The sequence below is a fragment of the Anas acuta genome, chromosome 18 (assembly GCF_963932015.1).
Source record: "Anas acuta chromosome 18, bAnaAcu1.1, whole genome shotgun sequence".
Classification (NCBI taxonomy): domain Eukaryota; kingdom Metazoa; phylum Chordata; class Aves; order Anseriformes; family Anatidae; genus Anas; species Anas acuta.
The window spans coordinates 3,197,320-3,218,629 of NC_088996.1; the positions used below are offsets into that span (position 1 = coordinate 3,197,320).

Sequence of the window (21,310 nt, forward strand, 5' to 3'; positions counted from 1 at the left end):
ACCCACCTCCCCAGGCCCTTCTTGCTTGTGATGAAATCCACCGTCCTACACAGTTAAACTGGTTTCCAGTTTCACTGAACAGCATAAGGCCCTTCCTGCATCCCAGCTGCCTAAAATGATGTGACTTGATTGGGAAAAGCTCGCAGCTGCTGCAGCCCAGAAGGGAAGAGGCATCAGTGCGGTGATGCTGCCCCACAGCTCTGCTTGTAGCAATATGACTTTCAGACATCTTCAAATCATTTTTTCTTTAGAAAACTAAGCATGACTTCACATATCACACAGGCAAATAAGCAGTTGCTGGGCAAGAAAGAAACTGCTTGTGATCTGAAGGCTTGTCTCAATCTCAATGACTTTGCATTAATTATGTGCCCCATGCTTTCCTGAGTGGCGATGCTTTCCTGAAACATGGTCTTAGGTTAGCCATAATATCCTGCAGATAAACATTTCCCCCCCTCCTTGTATCTACAAAGAGTGGTAGCTTTGGACTACATATTTATAGACAGACCCTGAGCTATAAATTGGACATTTCTGCCGCACGCGTTCCCTTAAGGGCCAATAAGACTACACACATCAGCTAAGTAATATTTTACTAGGACTTTCTTTAATGACTTCAAGAGTGCTTGTTCGTTCCCCCAACCAGCAGAGCATGAATAACGTAAGTCTACAATTAATCCTGAATTACTCATACAGTGGACTCCATTTTCCTTTGCATTCAGGACAAGTTTTAAAAAGTTATTGCTTTCCCCCTCCTTTCTCTCTCTCTTTTTTTAAAGACTTCTTTAATCAGACCAAATGGAGCTTAAAAGTACTGGAAATGTCTGGTTTTCTTTCATTCTCAGCCTGTTCAAAATCAAGCTAATGACAAGGGACAAGAAAACTGCTTTGCATTTGCTAGCTGAGAAAAAGGACGCGAGGCGGAGGGACTCCTCTGCACAGTGCTGGTGTTTGCACATGGGTGGGAATCTGGGGGCAACTCTGCTGCATCCCCGCGAGAAGGCAGAGGTGGTTGCTTTACACATTAAACCTATGATTTGTGACCTGCCCAAGAGTGATGATTTTAGGGCAAGTTTAAAAAGTCCAGAGAGCTGGGCTGAGGCTCGAGGCAAGTCCTGAACATGACGGGCTTGACCCCAGACCTGGCTAATGGTGAGGACCCCAACCCAGCCAGGTGCTAATGAATGGCAGCTCCCCCGAGACCCAGAGCCAGGCTGGGACAGCCCAAAGCTGGGGCTTAATCACTTCCAGATGTGCTTGGGGCTGCCTGCTCCCTCTCCACAGCCTGGTACTAAATGTTTGATCTACTAATCACCAGCAAACATGGGAAACACCTGAAATGTCCTTATGCAGTCAGCCCCCAGCACTTGTTGCAGGTAACTGCACAGCCTTCAGCATTCATTCTTCCAAGTGAAGTCACCTGGGGGGGCAAGGCTACTATGGAGCAGCTGCAGGCTACCTACCACCACCTGTGGGACATGGGAACCATGGTGAAATGCTCCCACGCTAGGGCATCCTGGGCCCTTTTTCAGTTAGGTTGAGAAGAAGGCGGTAGCAGCTTTTTAGACCTGCTAGAGAGAGAACTGATTCCTGTTTCCCACTGAGTGAGGTAATGCCTTTACTTTTTTTTCTTTCTCCCAAGAATTTGAAAGGATTCACATTTAGCAGAAAATGCTCGGTTTATGAATGTACGTTTATGGGGGTGGGTTTTGAAGCACAGAGAGAGACTCTAATACTACTGTTGAATTTGTTAAATGCATTTTTAAAGGCAGGGTAAATAGATGTGGTGCTGAAAAGCTGGCAGGGACTGAAAAATTAAAACAGCTTATTTTGAAAGTGTTAATAAATACAGGATCCTTTTTTTTTAATTTATTTATTTACTTGTATTGAAACAATTTGATGTAGAAGCTGTCACCCAGCTCTGTGTGCAGTTGCCTTGTACACGGGGCAGTGGTGGCTGTGTTTCCAACTTGGGTGATGGGGTGAGGACACACACACACCCTGCAGGGATGTTGGTCCCAGAACCTGTGAAAGCAAGGCCCTGCTCTGAGGAATGTGCTCGAACCCAGTCCCACGGGGAGCTGGCAGGGCTCTGCATGCCGACGCCGGCCGTTTGCGCCGCACTCCGTATATCTGCCTTAGCTCAAACCTCCCCGCCGCGCAGCCAGCTAATCCTCTGGGAAGCATGCAGGGCTCAGCTCCTCCGCGTGTTGTTTTTTTATTTTTTTTATTTTTTTTTCTGTTTAGTCTAGACTATGAGACTCAGTGGCGCGGCGACTTCGTGGGTTGGTGATGGATTTACTGGGGGTGGGATGTGGTGAACAGGGGGTATTTATGCACGTGTGCTGATGCACCCACGCCCCCTGTGAGCGTGTTTTGGGCATGGTTGCCGAACCCTCTGCGGATTGCTGGCTTCCCTTCATTGCCCTCCTGCCTGCAAAGACCTGAAATATCTTTTTTTTTTTTTTTGTGGGAGGTTGGGACAGTGGGCAAAGTAAAAGTATTTTAAAGTAAATTGTTTTTCTGTCCTTTGGGAGTTGGTGGGAAGTGAGTATGAGAGAATCTTTCTGGGAGGCCTTCACCCAGCGCTGTGCAGCAGCAGGACTTGAAGAGTCCAAGGTCACCAACCCACCGATGTACCTTTCTGCCCTCTACAAAATGTATACTGTGTTCCTCACCTGAGAGGTGGGCTTTGGATAGTGAGAGCTCCTTTTCTCAGCTGATGAACTGCAAAGACAAAGAAGTAGCACTTGCACTGTCTTGGCTTTATGTTTCCACCCACATCACTATTAAGACAGTGAAGAGTCAAATGTCACAGACAAGCAAGACATTTCTAGTTGCGTTCTTATTCCTCAGCAGAAGGTCGTGGGTAGGGTGGTATTAGTTGGCTTTCAGTTGACTAAAAAAAGCTACCTGAGGCATCAGCCTCCCATTGAGGCATCTCATGAAATCCCTTACATTTCACCATGTTGTGGGAACTCCAACTCAACATCATGCCTGTAGCTCTTCTGTGCTATGCCCATCTTCTTCCCAGCCCTTGGCTTTCCTTGCTCCCTGTCCATCACCCTTCAGACCATTTGGCACAACCCTAGTTGGCCTTCTTGCAGGGGATGGCTCTTCCCTTTCTCATGTCCCGACTCTCATGTGCCAACATGCGGCGTGTGCTTCACCCTGAGGCTGCCTTGCTCAGGTGACGTTGACCCATGAACGTGTCAGCAATGAAATGGCTGCTCATCACCCCCTTTAATGTTCACCCCAAAGCTGTCCAGTCTGTTCACCAGACCCAAATCACAGTGAATAACGTAGAGGTAAGAGAAAATGTCTCTTATTGCCAAGGTCTGCAAACCTCCAGTAATTCAGGGGATGGAGTTCATAGCATACAGTACTTGTGTGGTGGTGTCCCCCCACTCGTCGCCACCAATCCATTCATTTAGTCTGGGCGTTCCTTGTTGAAATGCACATAAACTGAATAAATTTATATCTTGACAAGAATAACATCCAGCATCCGCTGCTCTTCCTGAACTACATCCAGATTGCCCAGCGAGCATTTAGTTGGACCAGCAATTATTCCTGCCTTCATTTAAAATAGATTTTTCTGCTTCCATAAAAGACTTTACAATGTAAACATCTCCCCTCCCTAAGGTATTAGGCTTTCTTTGTCTTTATTTTCTTTTCACATCCAGTCCATTCCCTGTTGACTTTCAGGTTTAGCACTTCATGTTCTGCAGCCACTTTGTTCTGTGGAGCCTTTGTTGTTCCCTGTTCTTCCTCCAGGCAATCCCTTGCTTTATTTATAGGGCATCGCCTGTACACTGCACACCCACACTGCTTCCTGCTCGCAGGCATGTACTGCAGAAGGGACCTTCTAAGGTACAGCAATTATTCTGTCGTGCATAGCTCCCCTTTTGCCACCCTGGAGCTGTTACAGCCCCATCAAAAAATAAAAAAATCAATAACTAGAAAGGAAAAGACTGCAGTGTTTTCTAAAAAATAAAATATTCTTATGGGAGGTGAGGATGGAAACACATGTTCCTCCTTTTCCCCTCCTGAATGAGAGCAGGAGTGGAAAGTACTAGCCCACAGCTATCCTGGCAAAATTGGGTAGCACAGTGCATTTTATTTTATTTTTTTTTAAGTCTCATTCTTGATTGGCCTGAAGGTGAGGCTGCTCCTGATGTACTCCTGCTTACACAGGTGTACAATCAGGTGTTTTATCTCTCCTCCAGCAGGGGAAAAGCCCTTGTAGTGTCATGGGAAGGGCAGAATAAAGTCATTCGTGTCTCTCCTTGTAATTGCTGGATCCATGGCCATCTCATCCCAGGGTGTCTTCTGCTGTTCTATGTCCAGTCCCCATTCCCAGGTAGGTTCCCTCCATGTCTGCACCAACACAGATTTTGGTGGCACTTCCCTGATTTATGGGCTGCATGAGGCTGAGTTGAATTTTTAAGCATTGCCATTTAACCCAACATAACTATGGCCTTCGTCCTGCTGAAGCCCATGTTCCCCCACAAATCCACTGATGCTTCTAAAGATATTTTGATCCAAATAACACACAAACCTCTAAGGGTGCTGCATGTTGCCCTGATCCTTGAGGCTTGTTGGCGCAAGCTGCCTCTTACTTGAATGCTTGCTACCCACTGACCTTCCAAGGAGGCTGGAGACCTTTTTGGACCTGCAGAAGCCACATCTCAGCAACATGGGGGAAACAGTGGATCTTCTAGTTGAATGGCTAGCTTCTATTCAGTGTGCCTGGTAAGCCACTAAATTTGGTTTGAATTCAATCTTTCTGGCCCTTCTCTTCCTACGAACAACCTACAGTATAGACATAGCAACAGTGGGTAGAAATAAGTGACAAATCAGCTCCTTCATAGTGGGTGCACGCTTCTTTGTTTTTTAAAGGAAATCTCAAAATTGAGTCTTTGAAAATGTGTCCAGCTGAGTTCTAACTTAAGAACAATTGAGAAGGAATCTGTCAAAACCCCCAAATTTAGAAATGGATTTAGGGAGTTCTGGGACCTGTCCCTCAGTGCCTGGCTCATTTGGAGGTAGCTCTCCTGGTTGCTTGCCCACGTTTGCCCATCCCTGACACGGAAGTGTTGAGGGCCCTGGATCATTATGAAATGATAATCGCAGTTTAGGGTAAGCAATACTTCAGGTGTCACCAGAGCAGCTAGGATTGGTCAAACCCTGTACCTAAGAATTATTCAAATTCATGAGCACAGGCAGCCCTTGCAGGCTGCAGCATGTTTTGGCTCTGTGCAGATTTTCAGGACCAGCCCTTTGTCCCCCAGCACTGGCAGCCCCCAGCCCCACATGCAGTTTCCCCATCCCCCAACCCTGCTTCTCACATCCTGAGTTCATCAGTTTAAATCGCATCTTAGTGTAAATTGATTTCATTCCAGCCTCTGCTTCCACCTCTGCCTTGCCTTTAAATTGTATCTAGTCTTAAATCAATCTTATTCCAGCCCTCAGCTGCTGTGCTCTTCATTCCTCCATTTCAACTGCAGCTGCTCTTAAAGGGCCCTGGCTCGGGGATGAGTTTCTCTCCCAGCCCCTGCTACCTTCTTGCTCCATTTAAATCACCTCCAATATCAAGCAGCACTCACCTGCCCATCCTCCCAGCCCTCGCTTGCTCGTTGCTTAGCCAGTTAATGTTTCCCCTTTGCAGCTCATCTGGTTTTAAACCAATTGGATTATTTCTTTCATCTCCATAATGTTCTAAATTATTCCTTACTTTCTGGCCTCTCCTGAATTTCCTCTTCCTCCCCCCCGTGTTTCAATCTGTGTGGCAGTCATAAGCAATGCTTCTGGAAATGCGATGTGACGGCTGCTGAATGCAGCGTGCAGGGCAGGAGGACAAACCACGGCTGTCCCAGCAGAGCTGGGGCTTAAAGAGGGGACTGTGGGAGAGGGAAGAAGGATCCTCTTCTGGTTGGGTCTCTCGAGTTGAGTTATAAAGTGATTTAGGCACGTGCATGCAAGTTTGGGAGGTAAGTGATGCAATAAATATTTTGGGGATTTGCAAAGGAGTCTGACTGGAAACGGCCTTTGGTTTTTCAACAAACTAAGCAAAACTGACTATGAAGGTCCTGAGTTTTTTTGCTTTCAGCTCTAAACATCAGTAAGTTGCCACACACCTGCTGGTTTTTCCATGAGGTGTGAGAGGGCAAAAAAAGCCATGTCTTTAAAGTAATTCCATGCAGGCTGTTAAGGAGGAAGGTTCCCAGTCAGAGACAGCGATGTGACCAAATCCCACCATCTTCTGGTGATAATCAGGTGCCTACACGTCACACTTGCCTGTGAATATCTCTTCCCAGTTGTCTGTGCTTTGAGATGACATTCGAGAACCTACCCTTGCCCAAGGAGCTATTTCTTAAAATTACCAAGGACTTTAAAAGTGGGGTCAGAATTTGTCAACAGTCTCAGCAGACCCCAATTTTTTGTGTTTGCGTGCATATACAGGCTTATTTTCAGAAAAGAAAGAAATAAAATATTCCTTTGTCCTCTCTCATTGAGTGTCCATGGTAGTAGTAACTGGCCACAGCTATTCTCCAGATCTCTAGTGGCAGGGTTGGTTCACCAGCATCTCTGCACTGGGGGTGAAAGGTCTGGTATCCACCACTGGAATCACCCCTCAATGTTGTCACCTGTGGTGGTATGAAGGTGTCAGCATCCACCCTGTGCATGCAGGACCACCAGGAGGTGGCTCCTGGTAAAGCCATTCAGCATCTCTTGGCCAGAGGCTTTGAATGATGACTGAACAATATGGACAGTGCTCCAGGTCCTTAAGGGCCTGTGTAGGCATCCTGGGCTCTGCAGCTGTCAACAATGTTCCTAGGGCTTCTGGAGACTTCAGTCAATTCAAGCTCACTTTGGGAAAAGAATGAGTCCAAAGACAAAGGAGAAAAAAGGACAACAAGTCCTTCAAGCTGAAGATAATTCATGCAAAATCATGTTAATGTGGATTGCTGCCTTGTGACCCTGTGTCAATTCCCTGAAGTCTCCAAAAGAGCTCTCTTTTCCTTCGATGTGCTTCAGTTCAGGTGCTAGCTGATCACCTGGAGGAGCTGCCTGACTCACATGCTCCAGAGTGAATGCAGTTGGTTAGGATGTCTCTGTTCCCTGTGCCTTCTCCCTTAGGAATTTAAGGGTGCAGCTCTGTGTTAATGAGCAGAACTGGTGCATTTTTGGGCCTGAACAAGGCAATTAGCCTCGTCTGTGGCAGATCAGCAGCAAGCATTCCCACACCCACAGAGCTGCTCTAATTGAATCTTCACCATATCCCTGCATCCCAAAGGCTCTGGTCATGGCAACTATGCACAGTGAGTCCTTCCCTAAAGGATACCATTATTTGATAGACAAATCATGTCCATCAGACATCTGGCCTTTTTATCTAAAAGCAAGGTATGCATGGTGTTGATGGACTTGGAAGCCAGAAAAACCTAACAGTAAGTGTCTTTCAGTTTTGCTAATAAAATCCTACCCTTCTAATTAAACTTACCTGGTAAGATCATCAGGTGATAATAAGTGTGCTGTGTTGCTGTGTGGTGATTTATACTGTGCATGCTGACTTACAGCAGCTGCAGGTTGGGCCTAGTTTTTTCTTGGATTTGTTAATTTAAAAATGTAGATGCCCAGTGGTGACTAGAGAAACAAACACCTGAGTTCTCAACTTGTCTGACATCCCAAAAGTGTTCAATGAGATGTCCTGGCTGGTGTGAGCAGGGCTGTGACTAGAGCTGGGAGTGCTGCTGTGGGGCGTGCAGAAAGCTGAAGCCTCCTCTGTGGAGGAGATGGTTGGAGACAAAGCGCTCCATCCATCAAGCTGTAATGTCACTGTGGGTGTTGGATGGTTCAGCCCCAGGGAGCCTGATAACAGCCCCAGGATAACATCAGGTGTGAGCCTCGCAAGGCCATGCTCTGTGGAAGGGCAGTGTCACCTCTTCATTCCTCCTCTTGGCACCAGTGTCACTGGTTGTTGACCCTGTTGGGTGGTAAAAGCAGAAAGTGAAGATGTTGGGCAGACGTGCTGTAACAGCTCAGACCTTGTGTAGTTTGGTGCCAGGAAGGCTGGAAACGTGCACGCAGCTGCCAGGCATGCTGGCACCTCCAGTCTGCCCTGCACAATGCTACTTCCTGATGGCAGTAGCTTTTATCACTTGCAGTTTATGGATAGCAAGTGATTTTTTTTTTTTGTCAGACCTGAGTCACAGGAGGCTGGGGAGCATTTCAGGGAAAGTGTTCCTGCCTGGGGGAAAAAAAATCTTGTAGGCAACATGGCCAAAGTTTAGGATCAAATTAATGTTACAGAGGATAAGAACTGCTGTTCTGATGATTCCTGGTCTGCATTTTGGACAAGTTTGCCAGTGAATCCTTTAACCCCCGAAAGAACTGACAAAAGTGGGGAAAAGCAGGAGGGAGAAACACATAAAGCAAGGTAGGTGGGATTTTGGTGAAAGAAAATGCAGCCCACAGGCAGGCTCCGAGCCAGTCGTCCAAGCTGTCAGGCCAGGCTGCAAAAACAAAGTGAATCAACAAAGAAGCATTCAGAGCTCAGAGGAGCAAGTTATAGCAAATAGGTTATTGTCATAAGCATTTTTGCTGGGATTTACACATGTGGTTAGCATCAGCTGGCTCAATAGCACACAGTGCTCCCCACTCAGGCTTTGATCTCTCAGTCAATTGCCTGCATGCCCCGTGGGTACCCTGCTGCAGCAAGGGATGAGCCTGTGCTGGCACAGGGGATGCCAGCTCCAGCAAAGGCTTAGAGGTGTCTAGGGCAGAAAATCTGGACATAAATCTTCAGAAAGTAGTGATGTGTAAGAATAAAGAGTTGCTGAGGAATTTCTATTGTCTAAGTGTTCACCAGTTTTCTATGAGTTATTCTTCTTCAGGAATTTCAGGAAATCTCCATTAGAGGTTGTCTGCATTCAATTTTTTTCTCTGCTGGGGTAGGACACTGGTATATCTGCTCCCATGGTTTTTGTGCAGGGCTGAGCCATCCCCGTGCTCATCAGGAATCCAACCTGCAGGACACTTTCCTTGCCCAGTGCCTATGTGGAGCAGCTGACGAGTGGAAAAGAGAGCTTGCACCAGATATTGGGATTTTTTTTTTTGGTACTCCTGGCTCAGTCATGCTATGCTGGAGGTGGTTTCCCTTTACTGTTTTTGTTATTACCCATTAGAAGCAGGCATTTCTTCTATTTTCCCTCTCCTAAACTCTCACCTTCAGGCTGAGAGAGGTGAGCTCTTTGTGCTCTGTCCTACCTCTGCAGGGGATGGGAGTAGGAGAAAGCATGCAAGGCGATGAGAGGGAATGCTGTGCAAGCGTGGGAAGTGGTTCCAATCGGGGCATTCAGTGGCCACATACTCGATCAGCATCGTTAGCTGGAGCTGGACAAGGTTGCAGAATTTGTCTTGCGCTGATTGATTTTTGCTTCTTTGCTGGAAATCTGGCAGGATCCTTGCCCAACGTGTTGGACAGCCCTGATCTAAAGCCTGCCCTGTTGGACAGAAGCCTGTTCTGTTTGGTTTCCAGCAAGCTATCCTGTATCTTAGCCAAATCTGAGGCCTTACATCGAAAAGGAGAGCAAAACACAAGTCTCTTGTATCCCCTGTTCAGTGCAAGCAGACTAATCTGCCACACTACTCATCTTATTTTTTCCTACTTTTTTGGGTAGTAGGCAGTTGAGAGGAGCATGGAAGCACCTTGGGGCTTTCAAACAGAAAGTGCTCTTTTGGCCGGGAACTTCAGAAGCCATTGACAATTGTAATTTCCTGTGTAATGTGTGTCAGAAGTTGGGGGCCTGGAGATTGGGAGTTTTTCCTGTTGTGTGGGAATGAGCAGGTAGGTGGGAGAGAGATGTTAGCAATGGCCTTACTGGGAGAGAGCCAGCAGAAGCTTGGTCTTTGATAGCAGAAATCTCACAGGAAAACTCGTCCTTGGGGACGCAGGTCAGGTTTAGCTGGTTTCTCCACTCAGGGAGCTATTCCTTTATATCACATACATAATTACATTTACTCTGACAAGGAAAAATGTCTCCAAGATGAATTATTCTGTTGCAGCGACGCTCAGGGCTGCTGTTACCCTGAACCCAGGCCATTTTCCAGTCAATCTCCCACTCCATGGAGCTGCTTCACTAGCAAAGAACAAACTCTGCATTTCAAGGGTAGCCCTGAGCATCAGGGAAGAAACTTGCCTAGCAATTTGAAGAAATGTTGGGCCCTTGCAGGTTGGAGAGAGATCATCTGGGTTGCATGTAGTGAGGTGCCTGTCTTGTAACTGTGCATTAGTTTCTGAGTATGATATATGAAAAGCTGATTAGCTCTGCAGAAGGTCGTGGCAGTCCATAGCACTTGCAAATGATTTGAAAATCCCACAGTGAAATAGATAATACAAGTTTAAGGACTGTAGTGCTGCATTACAGACAAATCAATGTTCAGTTCACAAAAAAAACATGGAAACAAAAAGCAGATTTCTGCATGCCCAGCCATTAGCTGGGTACCACAGCTGTGCACAGAGCCACTGCTGCCCTGCAGAGTAGCCTCCAAAATCCCAGCAGCCCCAAGACAGTGTCAGAGTTATTCTTGTCTTTGTGATGGATGGAAGTGGTGTTTGCTGTCCGGATAACCCCCTCAGATCACCATTTTCTTGTTCTCTGGGAAGCTGTTTTATTTCTTCTCGCATGAAAGGTGATCAGATGGAGAGCGTGAACATTGGGCTGGGCAGGGAGTGATGATGAATGGGACGTGCAGCTGAAGAATGGTCAGACCTTGGAGCTCATGGAGCAGCAACTGCTTTTTCCTTTTTTCTTGAGCTTCGCTGGGACACATGGGGGTTCCTTGGTGTCATGGTACAGTGGGATCTGGCTGCTGGAATAAAAGATAGATGGAGAAGTGATGATGTAGGGCTGCGATGGTTTTACCCAGCTTGCTTCTCATGCCTGATGCCCACCTGGGGTTTCTGTTAGCTTTGCAGATGTGACTATGAGAGCAATGTGACTACTTTCATACTGTGGTGAAATAAGGATTAAGGATAAATATTATCCTGTTGAAATTTTGGGAAAACTTGCCAGTGACTCTGCAGGGACTGAGAAATTAAACCCAATGCCTCCCTGAAGAGCTACATTTGCCTCTGTGTGCTACATTCAGTCGATGCAGTAATCATTGAGAGACTAAAATGTGTAGAATGGGTTAATGCAGTTTTGTACATCTAACTTATTTAGCATTTAGTGTACGCCTGTTTTCTATGGCTGTTAGGTTATGCATAGGGATGGGGCAGAGATTAGCACTGACAGAGGGGGTTGCTTCCTGTGTTTGGGGCAATGCCTGTCTATGCAGATGGGCTCTTTTTTTTTTTTTTTTTCCTATGAAATGCCTGTTTTGTATGGTAATCCTTCTAAAGCAAGGCCATTTTAGAGGTACAGTATGGAGAAAAGGATTGCACATCGTAAATGATATCATAGTTACCAGCCGCACAAATAAATTACTGACTTTCCTCCTGTTGGTGGAGGAAGGCCGTCTAAAAATGTGTTTGAAGGCTGCCCGGTTCTCATTTATAATCGGGTTTCCTACAGAACAAATAAAAGCCAAATGGGAATGATGGAAACTACTCGGGGACAATCCAAGCTGTATAATTGGCTTTCACACTCCCTCTCTGCCACCCTAGAAGCCAAACTCACTAACGTCTTTCAGTGACTTCAGGGCTGAACAACATTGTCCCACTGGTTCTTTTTATACGAATAATTACCCATGACCCATCCAGAGCTGCGTGAATCCGGGGATACCAGAGCTTTTTGCAAATATTGATGAATGAAGTGCGATTGTCCCATGGTCCTGAGCAGTGGGTAGCCATTCCTTCAATTCCATGGTCATTTTGAAATCCTCCCCCTTGCTGCCAGGGTTGGGTGGAAGATGTGTGTTTTTCTTTCCCCACAGGAATTCCCAGGGGTTTGAAAAGGACTCCAGTTTCAAATGGGCACATAACATTCAAATCCTGAAACACAAAAAATAACTTATCGCAGTAAAATACATCAATACAAAATATTTCATAGGTCTAAATATTTTTTTCATAGCCATTTGCTGTAAAGCTGCCTGAAATGTCTGAGATTTAGTTGTGCTGAGAAAAGCACCCTGCAACTCAGATGTCAAAACTGTCCTTTTCTTAAATGCTGCCTGGTTTGTTGCAATTGGCAAAGTTTAGAAAAATTTGCATTTTTGATGAATGAGCACTTGGGGGATGGGAAAAAGGTGCAATTTGGGTTATCAGAAAGTGTTTGATCAGCTTCAGCTCACTCTGTCAGAGTTGGTGGCTCCTCAGAACAGCACAGCTACAGGGAGGTGTCCTGGCTCCTAGAAAACAAGCTGAGCAACAGTCCTGGGCTGTCTTCTCTGCCTCTGGAAAATCTCTTTTTGCTGCTGAAGGTGCCATCTGCCAATGTACACACTGTGCATCCAGCTGCCTACCTGCCGAGGGAGCAGCGTCAGGCCAATACTGACAGCTGGAAAATCCCAGCACCAGTGGGTGGCTGAGCTGCTGGGATCATACTTGGACACAGAAAATGGTGAATGAATGCTGGCATGGGAATGCCTTGTCCTCGGCCAGCATGGTCCCTGTGCCATGTGGAAGCCCCCAGGTGTTTTATCATGCCTTGTTTCTTGACAAAAGAGCAAAACTGATTGCCCCTCTGTGTACTTCTCTAATAGTAAGTAACTTGGAGGATGCTGAGAGCAAGCACTTAGGTGATTTACCTGTTCTCAATCTCAGACAATTATCAGCTCAGCCTCCTTGCACAAAGTGGGCTCAGTTTGTCCCCCCTCTGTGCTCTGGGGTGACACAGCCTGGAGCCCACGCTGAAGGAAGCAGAGAAGCTCTTTCCCAGAGCCCCGTGTTTCAGAGGAACAGCAGCAGCCGTGTTTGTTTCTGAAGGAAGGAAGGATGTGCCCTGTGTTTAAGATACAATCCATACCTTTTCATAGAAAACACTCAGAGTAGAAGTCTAGAAGACCTCAGGTGATGCAGAAGTACATCAGTAGGGATGCTCAACCTGCAAAAGAGGAGGATTGAGGCCCACAACCCCCTCCTCACTGATGGGAGTCTTTTACCACTCTCATTCCGTGTCCCTTAGAACCCAGCATGGTTACAGGACAAAAGAGCTTTCTTCAACATCTGGGAGCAACTAGAAAAATTCAGCCAGTGAATGCGGTGGGGAGAAGTGACAGTAAGAAATGGAGCAAGGAAAGGTAGAGCATAGGTAAGGACTCCACCTTCTTTCTTCCACGGTAGAAATAATGCCATATTATAAAATTACTTTATTTAGCATAACACATTTAATCCAGAGACACAGTACTCCTGTTTTTCAGCAGTTGTTTCTCTTGCAATTATTTTTCTATGTCAGTGACTGTGTCCACGGGGTGCAGCCACCTCTCCTGTGCACGTGCCAAACTCGCGCTAAGTCTCTGGGAAGCTGTGCGTGTGTATCAAGAAGAGAACAGATCCCCTTTCTGTTCTCAGGAAGGCTTTGCGTGTGATTTATGAGCCTGGAGAAGGAGCCTGGAATAGCAAAATGCCAAACGAAGGCATGCCCAGCAAGTGAAAGGACAAGGTGAAATCCACAAGCCTTCAGAATTAATTACTGGAACAATGGAGCTGACGCAGTGATGAGAGCTCACCGTAGCTGCTCCAGCCAGCTTTAGGTGTAAAGGTGCGTTTGTTCATGGCTCAGGTTTTTCGTCTCAGTGCTGACAGGGTGATAATTCAGTCCTATAAAGCAGCAAATTATCACTGCCTTCATAGCATTAATTTCCCTCCCTAACAGACACCATAAAAAAAAATGAATGCTTTTTCCTCAAGGCCTTGGCGTGGCAAATTTCCCATGGCAGCCCATGAGATAGAGCTTTATCTCCAAAGACATCCTGTAAATAACACATCAGGATCTTCATTCATTAAATAAATCTAATAAGATACTCAATTCACAATAGAGCATCTTCAACACCCCTTCTAGAGACTATGTTGGTACTTCCTCTCTTTTGACCCACACGCTGAGCACATTGCGTAGGCAGATATAGGTAGGGATGTATGGATAATTATAAAACAAAGCATATATGGGGCTGTGGGTATGCATAGGTCAGACCTGCTCTCTTTTGTCACTCCTGGAGAGCCCCTGTGTCTCCAGCTCCATCAATGGGTATGGTTTCTCATGCTGAGCAGTCACCTGGGGGCCTGCTGCTAAATGCCCTGATCCCACTGGAGATGATCGTGCATTAACACGAGCCCTCAAACTTGTGAGCTCCAGCTGACTTGCTTCAAGCTTAATCCTTCTGGTGGGACAGCATTACCAAGATCAGCTGTATCCATTTATCTTTCTAACTGGGAGCCTTCATACATCAAAGCCTGCCCGCAGTACGCAGGTGTCTGTGTGCAGAGGATGCTTTCCCCCCTTGCTCTGTGCAGTAATCCGTGCTGGTCCACAGCTGTGATGCAACTCATCCACCAGTGCGCCGGAGTGGGGGAGATGTTTGTGTCAGGAACCACTTCATCCTCAGCTTTATGGGGATGCCTTCAGCCCAAAAAAGTGGTGGTTGGAAACTGTCTCCCTTTGTTCAAAGCCCACTTGAGGTTTTTTTTTTTTTTATGTGCCCTTGAAAGCAAAAGCCCCTGAAGCCCCATGGTCTCATCCTCTGTCCCTGGGGGACACTGGGAGGTGACAACGGGTCTGTGCGCTCACAGGACAGGGGTTTGAGAATTTTAATTTTATGAGGAAAGGCTGAACTGTTAGTGAATGTAATAATCAATCCTGAAAGATCTGCTGGAGCGCTGTGGTGGATTTGCCCCCGCTCTAATTCATGCTGAAAGGGTGGAATTTTGTGAGAATTGTTTTCAGTTCCAGCAAGATAACATTCCCTCTTTGTCTTTTCCTTTTTGATTAATGTAATAGAGCAAAAGAAAATTAATTTGCCACTGGGCTAAATTAGTGGATGTTTCACCATGGTGCACATTTATTATGGCTGAGCACTCCCCTGCTGTACAAGGGACCAACAGGGGACATTGCAGAGTTTCCTGATTTACTGCTATTTGGGGGCACTGACAGTTTGATAGGACCTCCAGCTTTATTTATTTATTTATTTTAAAGTTTGGCAGAGGGAAAGGGGTGGGAAGGAAAGAAAAAAAAAAAAAAAAAAACTTAGAAAGAGGCTTTGTATTCCTGGTTTTCCTGGTCTGGATTCAAGCAATGTTTTCAGCAGAACCTGCTCCCGTTGGGTCCTCCAACGCCATGCTTGGTCTCTTTGTCCTCCCAAGGCTGAGGCTGCCTCTCCCCTCCAAACTGCATCCAACCCCCGATCAACTTCATAATTAGCTTCTGTAATAGACCGCTTAATCCAAATAAATGCTCTTACTAATTACAAGAGGAAGTTTGGTCAGAGCTGTTCACCTACTGCTGCGCCTCTGCCCTGGGAACTGATACCCGCTGGCCCCCTGTTCTGACCACAGCCCCGGGGCTTCAATTAGCCCTGGCAATTCCAATGAAAACAATTCTCAATTTTTCTCATTAAAAGATGAAAGAGGAGAGAAGAGGACTGTTCCCCCCTTACCCAACTCTGTTAAAAAAAAAATAAATAAATAAAAAAAAAAACCTGCACGATAATTTTGCGCTGTGGAGAAGGCGCTCTGCTTTCATGGCCCCTGATTAGGGAAGACAATGGGATTAGTTCAAACTGAGTTGAGAGGCCTTGACGACTCCTTTGCTGGCTAAATTGCGGACGAGGGTGGATAATGGGAGATTGATTAGGGTTAATAGACTTATTTTTACAGGTCACGCCGCACAGCACTCTGGGTTGCGGTGCTCCAAAACATATTATTGCAAGCCATAAATCACGCGGCTTGGAGGGACTGCAGGGCTCCCTCCCTCCCAATTGTTGCCGAACAATTGACTTTTGTCTCCCTGTTGCTAGTGCTACCGCCACTGCCCCCCATCTTTTGGCAGGGCCCGATCCTGGGGGGCTCAGCACCTCCCCCGGCACAGCCAAGCACCCCGCAGAGCCATGGAGAGGAGCCTGGTGCTTGGCACTGCTCAGGATCTGTCCCTGAAAGGCTGCCATGGGGCGGGTGGGACGGATGGGGCACTGGGGGCAGGGAAGAGGGGTTGAGCTTTGTAAAGCACATTTTGTGAGTCTTATGCTTGGGTATGAATGGGGACCTTAAGACCAGCTCTGTGGGACTCCCAGGTTTGTTTTCTCTCATTTCTAAGGTTACCGAGCGTGTTCCAGCAGCTGGAACAACTGCGCGGTGCTGCCGGTCTCGCTCGGGCTCCATCGAAACGAGCCCAGCCAAGGGGAGGTTTCCAAAGCAGTGGAGGGAGAAGGAGTGGCAAGGGGGGCAATGAATTCCCACAAGGTTTTCAGGCTCTTTTGGCTCAAAACACGACCAGAGAGAGCACGTGAAAAGCTAGCACTGCTTATAACCCCATAGGAGCATCGCTTAAATTTCAACTCCAGGTCAATGTTAAGCAGGGTTAATTGTGTATATTGGAAATTGCAGGCATAGAGGCTTTGTTTAGAGAAGTCAAAGAGGAATGCTTTCTAACAGGTGGGGAAGGTGGGAAAAGCTTATTCTGTTCAATGCATAGCAGTGTTTCCTTCAAGCAAGGCTCTGCTCTGTCTTAAACCAGGAGAAAACTTGCTACCTTGTTGGAGCGCTGTGCTTTTGCAACCGTGAGCTCTTCTGGTTTTGTATCACTGTACCTTGGTCTCAAATGGGATATCTTATTTTCTGCAGTCGGCAGTAGCTCAGAGCGTGTTATATTATTCCACTGCAATCCACACTACAACAAACTGCAATAAAAATCCCCTCTGACAGCATGCCACAGAGTTACAAGTGATTGCTGCCATGAGCCGTATCATTAAGTGCCTGCACCGTGGTAAATACTAGAGCTAGAGCTGGAGATTTTTCCACTGGCATAATTATCTGAAGGAAAATGCCCTGTTTGCAAAATCAGAATCTTCCATGGGGAAATGCATGGTTTTGTTGTTTTCCTCCCTCTCTGCCTTTCACTCCTTCCCACACAGGCACTGTCACATCAGAATTTTTCAATTTTGTTTTCCTGAGAAAAAAGCTGGGTTGTTGTTGGTTTTTGACTTCAGAAAACTCCATGCATGTGCATGGAAATGCCACACAGCTGCAGGCAATGCTCTGCACAAACACTACTGCTCCCGCAGCACTGTCAAGGCAGGGAACGCCGGCGCGGTGACAGGCAATGGCCACGGCTCTGTGGTCCCTGGAGCACACACAGCACGAAGTCATCTGGTGGCCAGGCTGCTCTGCCAGCAGGATGCCCTCATTCGGGCCAGCAAAAGCAGTCTGGGCTTGTCAGAGAAAGCACTGACATGATCTCTATGTATTTATGGCCACAGATTAAATGGAGCAAAGAGTTTTAACTCCTTAGCATTTCTAAAGGGCTGACTGCTGCAGTGCTAATGCTCTATGTGAGAATTGCCCTGTGCCAGATGATCTCATCTTTTTATCTCACTTTTCCAGGCTTTCTCTTCTTTCTTGCAATGCCTGTACCAATTGAAGCTGCAAAGAGAAACTTTGTGGCCGTGCAAGAATATCTGGAGGCTTTGTGAAAATTGTCTTCTCTGCAGAGGAAGCAGGATTAATTTTGGCATGACTCAGGTGTTGCACACTTGCATGGCTCATAAAACAAAAGCAAAAAATAAATGTAAGCGTGGTAACCAGCTGGCACATGGGGATGCCCTAAACTGTGGCTGTGGGCTCTCTGCTGTCACTGCAGTCATAACAAATACGTTGCTGGCTAGTAGCGCCCTTTGTCCAGAGATAAGGTGCTCCAGACAGCTGTCTGTCTGTAATCAACGTGTGCATTCATGTGTCTGAGTCAGCCAACAGTTAGATGATGTGCTTGGCATCATCTGGGTGGTCAGTGGCAAAGGTCTTAGGGTTCAGAGCTCCTTAGCTCCCTGGATGGCTGCAGGCAACATCGAGGACTTCAGTGCAGATGGATGAGTCTAAAGCAATTCGCTGCCTCATCCCTGACCTTAGGCACAGTTTGCATCATAGCAGCTTGGTCATCTTCACAAAGGCATTTGCTACATCACACTTTGCAGCATGAAATGGATCTGGCCTGATACCACGCAAGGATCTGTCCAAACTGCTCAAAGGCAGGTAAATACAGAACAAAACCAGGTCTTAACCCCAGTATTGCACCGTGCATTGGGAAATGCCTGGATGATGCGTGAGAGGAACAAATTAAACCAATTGCAGAGTTACCACAGCTTGCTCGAGGCTGGGCAAGCCACGGTGGTTTCTGCAGACAGGATTGCTGTGGGGTAAGCACACCCTGAGCTTTACTGCTTGTGGACGGGCTCACTGGGAGCAGCTTTTGGTGAGGGCTTCCTCCTGCTCCCCAAGGACAGAGGCTTCATGTGCTCTGCCCCTGGCTTCTCCCCAGCTCCCTTTCACACGTGGAGCCGCTTCTGCATGAGTGCTCCTGCTGATTCTCATTTCCAAAAACGGCCCTGCACACAACATTTCCTTCCTGTGAACGTTTGCAAAAATGAACCGAATGATTCCCAGTGCTGACGGAATATGTTTGCATTTCTTTATGCAAAGCAAGAGCTGCAAATAATTTTTGGCAGTCTCGTCCTGGCTTGCAGTGGCAAAGTAACAACAGAACGTAGGTGAAGATGATGACAACTTTAGAAAAGCAACCAAATCCAAGCAGATCAAGCATATGTATCTCATATTATGTCTTCCATACAAAAGGAGAGGCATTTTTACGAGGAGAAAATGAACTGGAGATGCCTACCTCGGTGTACATTGCAAACAGTGATAAGATAGTGTTACCTGGAGGTGACTGCCTGGGTTTATCTTGACTAGGTGTATCTAGGTAAAATCTGTAATTCTTTGTCTAGACAATGATCTCACAACAAGAGAATGAACTTTAATAAGCTGTTCTGGTGGAAAAAAAACCTTTTGTGTAATGGAGACAAAGCCAAGGCCCTTATGAGCAACCCTACAATAACAAACCTGTGTGTGCATAAATGCAGCAGATGGGGAAGGTGATGGCACTGGCAAGAGGATTTCATTTCAAAGTGTCAAGCAGTTATTTCAGATAACAGGGTCAAAGGCAAAACCTCCACCTCCCTACCCAGAGTTTGCTTCAAGGGAAAGGAAGGGCAGGGAGCATTTCTGTGTGAGCCCTGCTCACTGCACCTTTGAGAAGTGCTAAGAAGGGCAATGGGAAGAGGTGAACCTGAAAGCCACGTGGCTATGCATTTGAAGAGCTGTCAGGGGTTGCTCATAGAAAGGGGAGTCTTTGGGTCACTCCTGGAAAAACAGCAAAGGGCCCTGAAATGCTACATTCCAGTATAGTTTTTTTTTTTTTTTTTTAAATATATTTTTATTTTTGAGATATTTCTTTATAGGGTGCAAACTTGCTGTGACCTCAGCTGCCTGCTACAGACCCGTGGGAGATTTTTTTTAATTTTTTTTTTTCTTTCTGCCTATGGCTCCCTTGGCACCAAAGCCCTGGGTGTGTTATGTGATGCTCCATAGCTAACACGACACAAAGGCAGGCTGCATCATCCAACAGGTCAGGTGCTTCTGCTTTTACAGCCTTCTTTCACAAGTGGAAAAACACCTTCTGCCAAGTGCAAATAGCACCCAGCAAAGAAAGCCAATCCTCCAGAAACATCTTTGTTTCCCTTTTGCTTTGTGCAAGGAAGAGGAGGAAAACAGCGTCAAACATTGGCAATTCAGTACAACACCAGCTCTTGATTTTGCACCATAATGAGGTTTAGGCTGATGAAATCAGCCTTGTTGGGACGAAATACTGAAAGTTCTGGTGCTTGAGAAGATCTCAGTGAGACTGAGAGTGTATGATGCTGATGTCCCAGTACCGCCCCTCCCTGGATTCAGGCTCTTAACTTGATAGAGCCAGAGCAAGAAGCAGCCTCTGGCCTGGACATCTCATCCCTGGTGCTTTAACACTCTGCAAATTGGTGTTTTCTCCCAGCTGCTTCTCACAGAGCTCCTCTGCTCCCTGGGAGAGCCCCATGAAGGCATCCCCCTGCTGGGGGGGTCAGGGGGTGTGCATGGGGGCACAGGGCAGAGCGTGGCAAGCGGTGTGTTCTGTGCTGACAACTGCCAAGAAAGTGCAAAAATAAGCAAACCTAAAAAGCGAGGATTCCATGCGATTAGCAGCACTTTGCATACGGATGAGGAGCTGAGCTGAAGCAGTTGTGCTCTGGAAGCAGCCGTCAGTGCTGCTGGCACCAGCCTGAGGCACAGGGCTGGGTGTTTCCCCTCCTCACCATTGCTTTTGCTCCCCTCTGGGCTGGCAGAGGGGACTCTAGCTGCAGCACCTTCCGGCTCTGCCACCTCCTCCCGAGCTGCAAAGAGGTGGGAAGGAATCAGAGCTGGGGCTGAGGCTGTGTCCATGGGTTTAGGAGGTTTTGGTGCCAACTAGGACTGGTATTGCTTGGTGTTGTCTACAGGGAGACCTCCCATGGGTGGTGCAACCCCTAAATGGACTCTCTCACCCTCTTTCCCCACCTGTCTTTCCCTGTGGCGTGTGGTGGGAGCTATGACCCTTGCTGCAGCTGTCTCACTCGTTATCCTGAAGGTAGGTGCCTAGGCAGGCACTGCTCACCTGCAGGAGCTCTGCGAAACAGAGGAGAGACAAGGAATTGCAGCAAAAGCTGGAGGCACCCAGTGTTGAAGGGTAATTCAAAGAACACACCCTGCCTGCTTCTGGGGACTTGCATCAGGACAAAAGGGGCCAGTGCTGGGGAGGATCCCAAGGTCATCAGCGTGCAAAGGGGAAGCAGTGGGTGCAGAAAAGAAGAGAGAAGCCCCAGAGCCCCCCTGATGCTTGCCACACTCCCAGGAGATATCTTTGGAAAATGAGTAGAATGGCTCAAGATTTTCCTTTCTTTTCTCAATCACTGTAAAGCTCTGATGCCAACTGCAGCACGTGGGATATGGATATCTGTTGGGGGGGACCTTCTGCTCCTCTTCAAAGGAGATCATTAAATACATTTCAGCTTTTGTGTAGACTTTTGTGTGGACTCAGATCATCCATCAAAGATGACTTTTGATCAACCCCCCCTTGGGAGGAACCTCTCAGTAGTAGACTTGAACCAGGGAGGGACGAAAGAAAGACAAGCTGAGGGAATAATAACACTCTTTAGGCACCGTCCTTCATTAATATCTTCAATAAACAAACACGTACATCTGAATATTGCTTTCTCTTACACACCCACTGTTATCACTTAACTCTATTCCACATGAAAGCGCACT

At 46.9% G+C, this 21,310-nt stretch overlaps 1 long non-coding RNA gene across 5 annotated transcripts in view; it reads left to right on the forward strand.

Annotated features, from left to right (window-relative positions):
* Window positions 1-1,377: 1,377 nt before the first annotated feature.
* Window positions 1,378-21,310, forward strand: part of LOC137841801 (uncharacterized) — a 145,278-nt gene continuing 125,345 nt past the window's right edge. For 3 of the 5 annotated variants that reach the window (XR_011088750.1, XR_011088752.1, XR_011088751.1), the window contains exon 1: window positions 1,378-1,603. This is a non-coding gene — a long non-coding RNA (uncharacterized lncRNA). The remainder of the gene's footprint in view (window positions 1,604-21,310) is intronic. The other 2 variants (XR_011088749.1, XR_011088748.1) reach the window with 1 other exon arrangement.